The following is a 9,978-nucleotide window of genomic DNA, read 5'->3' on the forward strand; positions in this document are numbered from 1 at the left end:
GAAGGCAAAAGCTTCCACCTCCGAGTCATGGGAGATGGAGAGATTCATCTCAAGGGTGCATCAAGACCACTTCTATGAAGTTGTGGCATTGAAGAAGGTGATCCCCGAGGTCCCCTTTTCACTCAAAAAGGGTGAATATCCAGAGATCCGACATGAGATCCGAAGAAGAGGTTGGGAAGTTCTTACCAACCCCATTCAACAAGTCGGAATCTTGATGGTTCAAGAGTTCTATGCCAATGCATGGATCACCAAGAACCATGACCAAAGTATGAACCCAAATCCAAAGAATTATCTTAATATGGTTCGGGGGAAATACTTGGATTTTAGTCCGGAAAGTGTAAGGTTGGCATTCAATTTGCCCATGATGCAATGAGATGAACATCCTTACACTAGAAGGGTCAACTTTGATCAAAGGTTGGACCAAGTCCTCACAGTCATATGTGAAGAGGGCGCACAATGGAAGAGAGACTCAAGAGGCAAGCCGGTTCAATTGAGAAGGCATGACCTCAAACCCATGGCTAGAGGATGGTTGGAGTTCATTCAACGCTCAATCATTCCCACTAGCAACCGGTCCGAAGTTACTCTAGACCGGGCCATCATGATTCATAGCATCATGATTGGAGAAGAAGTGGAAGTTCATGAGGTTATAGCCCAAGAACTCTATAAGGTGGCGGACAAGTCCTCTACCTTAGCAAGGTTAGCCTTTCCTCATCTCATTTGTCACCTCTGTTATTCAGTTGGAGTTGACATAGAGGGAGACATCCCCATTGATGAGGATAAGCCCATCACTAAGAAAAGGATGGAGCACACAAGAGACCCCTCTCATCATGAGATCCCTGAGATGCCTCAAGGGATGCACTTTCCTCCACAAAACTATTGGGAGCAACTGAACACCTCCCTAGGAGAACTAAGTTCCGACATGGGACAACTAAGGGTGGAGCATCAAGAACACTCCATCATCCTCCATGAAATTAGAGAAGATCAAAGAATCATGAGAGAGGAGCAACAAAGACAAGGAAGAGATATTGAGGAGCTCAAGCACTCCATAGGATATTCAAGAGGAAGAAAGAGCCGCCATCACTAAGGTGGACCCGTTCTTTGATTTCCTTGTTCTTTATTCTTCTGTTTTTCGAATTTTATGCTTATGTTTATCCATGTTTGTGTCTTGTGATCATTAGTGTCTTAGTGTCTATGCCTTAAAGTTATGAATGTCCTATGAATCCATCACCTTTCTTGAATAAAAACGTGCTTAAATGAAAAAAAGAAAAGAATTGCATGAATTTTGAATTTTATAATAGTTTAATTATTTTGATGTGGTGGCAATACTCTTGTTCTCTGAATGTATGCTTAAACAGTGCATATGTATCTTGAATTTGTGGTTCATGAAGGTTGGCTCTTGAAAGAATGATGAAAAAGGAGACATGTTACTGAGGATCTGAAAAATCATAAAAATGATTCTTGAAGCAAGAAAAAGCAGTGAATATAAAAAAAAAAAGAGGCGAAAAAAAAAACCGAAAAAAAAGAAGAAAGAAAAAGAAAGAATAAAGTTGTGATCCAAGGCAAAAAGAGTGTGCTTAAGAACCCTGGACACCTCTAATTGGGGACTTTAGCAAAGCTGAGTTACAATCTAAAAAAGGTTCACCCAATTATGTGTCTGTGGCATGTATGTATCCGGTGGTAATACTGGAAGACAGAGTGCTTTGGGCCACGGCCAAGACTCACAAAGTAGCTGTGTTCAAGAATCATCATACTCTACTAGGAGAATCAATAACACTATCTGGATTCTGAGTTCCTAAAGAGGCCAACCATTCTGAATTTCAAAGGATAGAGTGAGATGCCAAAACTGTTCAGAGGCAAAAAGCTAAAAGCCCCGCTCATCTAATTAATACTGATCTTCATAGATGTTTTTGGAATTCATTGCATATTCTCTTCTTTTTATCTTATTTGATTTTCAGTTGCTTGAGGACAAGCAACAATTTAAGTTTGGTGTTGTGATGAGCGGATAATTTATATACTTTTTGGCATTGTTTTTAGTATGTTTTTGGTATGATCTAGTTAGTTTCTAGTATATTTTTATTAGTTTTTAGCTAAAATTCACTTTTCTGGACTTTACTATGAGTTTGTGTGTTTTTCTGTGATTTCAGGTATTTTCTGGCTGAAATTGAGGGACCTGAGCAAAAATCTGATTCAGAGACTGAAAAGGACTGCAGATGCTGTTGGATTCTGACCTCCCTGCACTCGAAGTGGATTTTCTGGAGCTACAGAAGCCCAATTGGCGCGCTCTCAACGGCGTTGGTAAAAGCATTGCTTTTTGTTTTTCCATAACCATTTATGGCATCCAAGGCCGGAGAAACCTCTAAAAGAGGAAAGGGAAGGCAAAAGCTTCCACCTCCGAGTCATGGGAGATGGAGAGATTCATCTCAAGGGTGCATCAAGACCACTTCTATGAAGTTGTGGCATTGAAGAAGGTGATCCCCGAGGTCCCCTTTTCACTCAAAAAGGGTGAATATCCAGAGATCCGACATGAGATCCGAAGAAGAGGTTGGGAAGTTCTTACCAACCCCATTCAACAAGTCGGAATCTTGATGGTTCAAGAGTTCTATGCCAATGCATGGATCACCAAGAACCATGACCAAAGTATGAACCCAAATCCAAAGAATTATCTTAATATGGTTCGGGGGAAATACTTGGATTTTAGTCCGGAAAGTGTAAGGTTGGCATTCAATTTGCCCATGATGCAATGAGATGAACATCCTTACACTAGAAGGGTCAACTTTGATCAAAGGTTGGACCAAGTCCTCACAGTCATATGTGAAGAGGGCGCACAATGGAAGAGAGACTCAAGAGGCAAGCCGGTTCAATTGAGAAGGCATGACCTCAAACCCATGGCTAGAGGATGGTTGGAGTTCATTCAACGCTCAATCATTCCCACTAGCAACCGGTCCGAAGTTACTCTAGACCGGGCCATCATGATTCATAGCATCATGATTGGAGAAGAAGTGGAAGTTCATGAGGTTATAGCCCAAGAACTCTATAAGGTGGCGGACAAGTCCTCTACCTTAGCAAGGTTAGCCTTTCCTCATCTCATTTGTCACCTCTGTTATTCAGTTGGAGTTGACATAGAGGGAGACATCCCCATTGATGAGGATAAGCCCATCACTAAGAAAAGGATGGAGCACACAAGAGACCCCTCTCATCATGAGATCCCTGAGATGCCTCAAGGGATGCACTTTCCTCCACAAAACTATTGGGAGCAACTGAACACCTCCCTAGGAGAACTAAGTTCCGACATGGGACAACTAAGGGTGGAGCATCAAGAACACTCCATCATCCTCCATGAAATTAGAGAAGATCAAAGAATCATGAGAGAGGAGCAACAAAGACAAGGAAGAGATATTGAGGAGCTCAAGCACTCCATAGGATATTCAAGAGGAAGAAAGAGCCGCCATCACTAAGGTGGACCCGTTCTTTGATTTCCTTGTTCTTTATTCTTCTGTTTTTCGAATTTTATGCTTATGTTTATCCATGTTTGTGTCTTGTGATCATTAGTGTCTTAGTGTCTATGCCTTAAAGTTATGAATGTCCTATGAATCCATCACCTTTCTTGAATAAAAACATGCTTAAATGAAAAAAAGAAAAGAATTGCATGAATTTTGAATTTTATAATAGTTTAATTATTTTGATGTGGTGGCAATACTCTTGTTCTCTGAATGTATGCTTAAACAGTGCATATGTATCTTGAATTTGTGGTTCATGAAGGTTGGCTCTTGAAAGAATGATGAAAAAGGAGACATGTTACTGAGGATCTGAAAAATCATAAAAATGATTCTTGAAGCAAGAAAAAGCAGTGAATATAAAAAAAAAAGAGGCGAAAAAAAAAACCGAAAAAAAAGAAGAAAGAAAAAGAAAGAATAAAGTTGTGATCCAAGGCAAAAAGAGTGTGCTTAAGAACCCTGGACACCTCTAATTGGGGACTTTAGCAAAGCTGAGTTACAATCTAAAAAAGGTTCACCCAATTATGTGTCTGTGGCATGTATGTATCCGGTGGTAATACTGGAAGACAGAGTGCTTTGGGCCACGGCCAAGACTCACAAAGTAGCTGTGTTCAAGAATCATCATACTCTACTAGGAGAATCAATAACACTATCTGGATTCTGAGTTCCTAAAGAGGCCAACCATTCTGAATTTCAAAGGATAGAGTGAGATGCCAAAACTGTTCAGAGGCAAAAAGCGAAAAGCCCCGCTCATCTAATTAATACTGATCTTCATAGATGTTTTTGGAATTCATTGCATATTCTCTTCTTTTTATCTTATTTGATTTTCAGTTGCTTGAGGACAAGCAACAATTTAAGTTTGGTGTTGTGATGAGCGGATAATTTATATACTTTTTGGCATTGTTTTTAGTATATTTTTGGTATGATCTAGTTAGTTTCTAGTATATTTTTATTAGTTTTTAGCTAAAATTCACTTTTCTGGACTTTACTATGAGTTTGTGTGTTTTTCTGTGATTTCAGGTATTTTCTGGCTGAAATTGAGGGACCTGAGCAAAAATCTGATTCAGAGACTGAAAAGGACTGCAGATGCTGTTGGATTCTGACCTCCCTGCACTCGAAGTGGATTTTCTGGAGCTACAGAAGCCCAATTGGGGCGCTCTCAACGGCGTTGGAAAGTATACATCCTGGGCTTTCCAGCAATATATGATAGTCTATACTTTGCCCAAGATTTGATGGCCCAAACCGGCGTTTAAAATCACCCTCAGGAATCCCAGCGTTAAACGCTGGAACTGGCACCCAAATGGGAGTTAAACGCCCAAACTGGCATAAAAGCTGGCGTTTAACTCCAAGAAGAGTCTCTACACGAAAATGCTTCATTGCTCAGCCCAAGCACACACCAAGTGGGCCCGGAAGTGGATTTTTATGTCATTTACTCATCTATGTAAACCTTAGGCTACTAGTTTTCTATAAGTAGGACCTTTTGCTATTGTATTTTAATTTTTGGATTATTTTAGATCCTTTGATCATCTTTGGACATCTAGTTCTTAGATCATTGGGAGGCTGGCCATTCGGCCATGCCTAGACCCTGTTCTTATGTATTTTCAACGGTGGAGTTTCTACACACCCTAGATTAAGGTGTGGAGCTCTGCTGTACCTCGAGTATTAATGCAATTACTATTGTTCTTCTATTCAATTCCGCTTGTTCTTTGTCCAAGATATCACTTGTTCTTCAACTTGATGAATGTGATGATCCGTGACACTCATCATCATTCTCACTTATGAACAAGGTGACTGACAACCACTTTTGTTCTACAAGCAACCAAGGCTCTAGTGAATATCTCTTGGATTCCTGATTGCACGATGCATGGTTGATCGCCTGACAACCGAGTGCTCGCCTGACAAACGAGCCAACCATTCCGTGAGATCAGAGTCTTCGTGGTATAGGCAAGAACTGATGGCAGCATTCAAGAGAATCCGGAAGGTCTAACCTTGTCTGTGGTATTCTGAGTAGGATTCAATGACTGAATGACTGTGACGTGCTTCAAACTCCTAGCAGGCGGGGCGTTAGTGACAGACGCAAAAGTATCGATGGATATTATTCCGGCCTGACCGAGAACCGACAGCTGAATTCCGCGTGCTGTGACAAAGCATATGCAATCGTTTTCACTGAGAGGATGGGAGGTAGCCATTGACAACGGTGAAACCCTACACGAGCTTGCCTTGGAAAGGAGTAAGAAGGATTGGATGAAGACAGTAGGAAAGCAGAGAGACGGAAGGGAAGGCATCTTCATGCGCTTATCTGAAGTTCCTACCAATGAATTACATAAGTATCTCTATCTTTATCTTTTATATTATTTTCGTTCATCATCATATCCATTTGAGTCTGCCTGACTAAGATTTACAAGATGACCATAGCTTGCTTCATACTAACAATCTCCGTGGGATCGACCCCTTACTCACGTAAGGTATTACTTGGACGACCCAGTGCACTTGCTGGTTAGTTGTGCGAAGTTGTGTAATGCCATGGAATTGAGCTACCAAGTTTTTGGGGTTCATGACCGGGATTATGAGAGTTGTGAAAAGTATAGTTCACAATTTCGTGCACCACTGCCCTTGGGTATGAAGATGAAGGGCCGAAAGTTTACATGGTTGACAAGTGGGATGATCAAGTTGGCATTGCACAGCAAACAGTCTTGCAACACATCTGTGCAAATCTCTTTGGTTTGGATGGACTAATCCCAACTCATCGAGCACTCGGCCCTGAGAACTCTCTGTTACACCGTATCATTACTCACATCCTCACTCCACAAGGCGGTTCTCACCATAGAGTAACAGTTTCTGATTCAATTATCTTATTTGCTCTCATTACTTCTTCTCAAATTTCATTTGCTTACATTATGATACGTCATATGTGGGAAGCAGTGAAAAGTACTAAAAAGGCTAATCTTCCATATGGCATGTTCCTCACATGTATATTTGAGTATTTTAAGGTTGATTTGACTAATGAATCTATTGAGAACAAGGTTTCAATGATTAAAGGAGGAGGAGTTTCGGGCAAGAAAGGCAAGCGATTTGTCCCCTCTGAACCATCTCTCAGCGATCTGGAGAGCCGTCCTGAATCTTCAAATGTCACTGCATCAATCTGAGAGGTTCTCAATGAGATGCGCAATATGTCCAAGTTGATGTTCAAATCCCACAAGACTGCCCGGAAATTGTAATATGAACGGGAAAGGGCTTGGAAGAAATGTCACGACAGAGTTGGCTTCATGATTAAGAGCTTTGATGATGAAATGGGAACAGGGGATTGCGAAGATGATTCCGGTTCAGAGTTCAATCTTTCTGATGACTAATGACTGTTTCTTTACTTTTATTTGATATTGGCTCCATTAGGCTCAATCTATTTTTTGTATGAGCATGACTTGATACTCACTGCTCTATGATACTTTGATACACTCTTGTTACTTTATTATGGATATTTTGTTGTGTTTTTCATATTTTGTGCAGGTACCCCTTGATGACAAAAGGGGGAGGAAAATTAGTTTCCAAAATTGAAATTGAAACTAACAAAACAGGGGAGGATCTGATGAAACAGGGGATGAAATTTTGATCTGATGAAACAGGGGATGATTGTCGGGAGATTGATGAGTTTGGAAAACTCCAAATTAATATTTGTGATGAGCAAACATTATTAAAATATTTAATTGCAAAATTATTAATTTAATCTTTATTTAACATATGTTAATTAATAATTTTGTGATGCAGGTTTTTAATTGGGCCGGAAAATAAAATGTTGCTAACCCAAATTAAAACCAACAATCAGCCTTGTTACATGTTTCCTTTTATGTGGCTGAATTATTGTATTAAGGGCCAAGCTCAATGTTGTTGCAACTAAGCCCATATTTGATTTTGATGAAAGCCTCCTATGCTTGATCCGAAACCAAAATTCACCAGGAAAGCAAATGTTACTAATTGGGCTAGATTTAATGTTGTGATTAACAAGCCCAACAATAATTTTTCAAAATGCTTCCAAGCCTGGTCCGAAACCAAGAAAGCATATAGGCTTCATGCTTTTCAACGGATTCCATTGCTTGCTAAGATTGGATTTCAAAACTTAATATGCTAGCATTGGAAACATGAGAGAGAACTTGACTTTGATTTGATGGGAATCATTATGATTAATGCTATACGCTACTCAAAGCAAAGGGAGTAAAAGCTATCCATCATATGCTTCATTTCATTTAATTGCTTTTACTTTAACTTCACATTCTCTCTCATCTCTTTCTCTCTTCTCTTCAGTCATTAACCAGGAAGCCATGGAAGCAACACTCACCGAAAAGAAGAAGCTGCATGCATCAAGACCATCAAGCTAATGATGGCTAGAAAAAGAAAACCAAAAGTATGCTGTGTCTCAGATAATCACCAAATTTAGTAAGATTTGGTGAGGTAATCTCGAATCCTTCACACTCAAAAAGAAGGAAGAAGATTCGGCCAGCAGGAAAGAGATTCTTGGAGGCATGGCTTGTCTCTGATTCTGCTCAACCACCACAGGAAGTAGCTAGAGTGGCGAAGTGATGAAAGAGGCAGAGATTGGAGCAGATGAAGCCATCATCATCATGAAGCATCAAGGGCCAGAAATCCATCTTGGAGAGGAAGCCAAGGATGGAGCGCTCGGATTGATGAAGAGTGATGACCAAAAAGGAACTAGAGGTATTTGCATGTTGGTCTATGCATGAGTTTCCTCTTCTCTCTCTGTGGCCGAACCGGTTTGTTTTGAAGGAAAAGAAGTTAAGCTCGGTTTTGTGTTTCAACTGTGAAGGCTTCACTTCTCTATAAAAGGGGTGAACAGTCATGGTCTGATTCAAGGAAAGAAAGTGAGAGTGCAAGGCACAGAAGTCTCATAGCTACCTAAGCTTACTGATTTTCTTCTCCTTCAATGTTTTCTATTTTGTAATTTTTCTGTTTAATTTTGTCATGTCTTGAGTCTCATAGAAAAAGGCAAACAAGTCTCATCTAAGTCCAACAATTGTTAGCAAGCGAAAAAAGGGGGCTAAGATTCAACCCCCCCTTCTCTTAGCCACTGAAAGCATCAAAAATCAAATCTTTTTCAAATCATATCTTTTTCAAATTTTAATTTCAAAATCTTTTTCTAACTTCTTATCTTTTCAAAACTTACTATTTCTTATCTTTTTCAAAACCACCTAACTAATTTTCACTTCTCTTTTTCGAAATTCCCCTTCCTCTTTTTCAAAAACCTTTTTAATTAACTAGTTGTTTCAAACTCTAATTTTATTTTATTCCTTTTCTTAATTTTCGAATACTAAATAATTTTTAAAATAAAAATAAAAATATTTTTCCTTTTTCTTTTATTTAATATTCGAATTCCCTCCCTCTCTCATCTCTTTCTATTTATTTTATTTAACTACTAACACTTCTCTTCTGCTCATAATTCGAACCCTCTCTCTCCCTCTGTGTTTGAATTCTTCTCATTCTCCCTCTACCTCATTCTTCTATTCTTTTCTTCTTCTACTCACATAAAGGAATCTCTATAATGTGACATAGAGGAATCCTCTTCTTTTCTGTTCTCTTCTTTTTCATATGAGCAAGAACAAGGATAAAGACATTCTTGTTGAAGCTGATCCTGAACCTGAAAGGACCATGAAGAGGAAGCTAAGAGAAGTTAAAGCACAACACTCTGGAGAGGACCTGACAGAAATTTTTGAAAAAGAAGAAGACATGGCCGAACCTAATAACAATGGCGGAGGTGCAAAGAAGATGCTTAATGACTATACTACACCAACTTCTAACTTCTATGGAAGAAGCATCTCAATTCCTACCATTTGAGCAAACAATTTTGAGCTTAAGCCTCAATTAGTTTCTCTAATGCAGCAGAATTGCAAGTTTCATGGACTTCCATCAGAAGATCCTCATCAGTTATTAGCTGAATTCTTGCAAATCTGTGATACTGTTAAGACCAATGGGGTTGATCCCGAGGTCTACAGACTTATGCTTTTCCCTTTTGCTGTAAGAGACAGAGCTAGGACATGGTTGGACTCACAACCTAGAGAAAGCCTGAACTCTTAGGACAAGTTGGTCAATGCTTTCTTGACCAAATTCTTTCCACCTCAAAAAATGAGCAAGCTTAGAGTGGAAGTCCAAACCTTCAAACAGAAGGAAGGTGAATCCCTCTATGAAGCTTGGGAAAGATACAAGCAATTAACCAAAAGGTGTCCTTCTGACATGCTTCCAGAATGGAGCATCATATGTATATTCTATGATGGTCTGTCTGAGTTGTCAAAAATGTCATTAGATCATTCTGCTGGTGGATCTCTTCATCTAAAACCCCCTGCAGAAGCCTAGGAACTCATTGAGATGGTTGCAAATAATCAGTTCATGTACACTTCTGAAAGAAATCCTGTGAATAATGGGATGACTCAGAAGAAATGAGTTCTTGAGATTGATTCTCTGAATGCCATATTGTCTCAGA

At 39.5% G+C, this 9,978-nt stretch overlaps 1 non-coding gene across 1 annotated transcript; it reads right to left on the bottom strand.

The window, feature by feature from the left end:
- Positions 1-9,629: 9,629 nt before the first annotated feature.
- LOC130984634 (small nucleolar RNA R71) lies at positions 9,630-9,737 on the bottom strand. Its single transcript, XR_009088552.1, has one exon. It is a non-coding gene; the product is annotated as a small nucleolar RNA R71 (small nucleolar RNA).
- Positions 9,738-9,978: the final 241 nt, after the last annotated feature.

The sequence above is a fragment of the Arachis stenosperma genome, chromosome 5, assembly GCF_014773155.1.
Source record: "Arachis stenosperma cultivar V10309 chromosome 5, arast.V10309.gnm1.PFL2, whole genome shotgun sequence".
In the NCBI taxonomy this organism is placed as follows: Eukaryota; Viridiplantae; Streptophyta; class Magnoliopsida; order Fabales; family Fabaceae; genus Arachis; species Arachis stenosperma.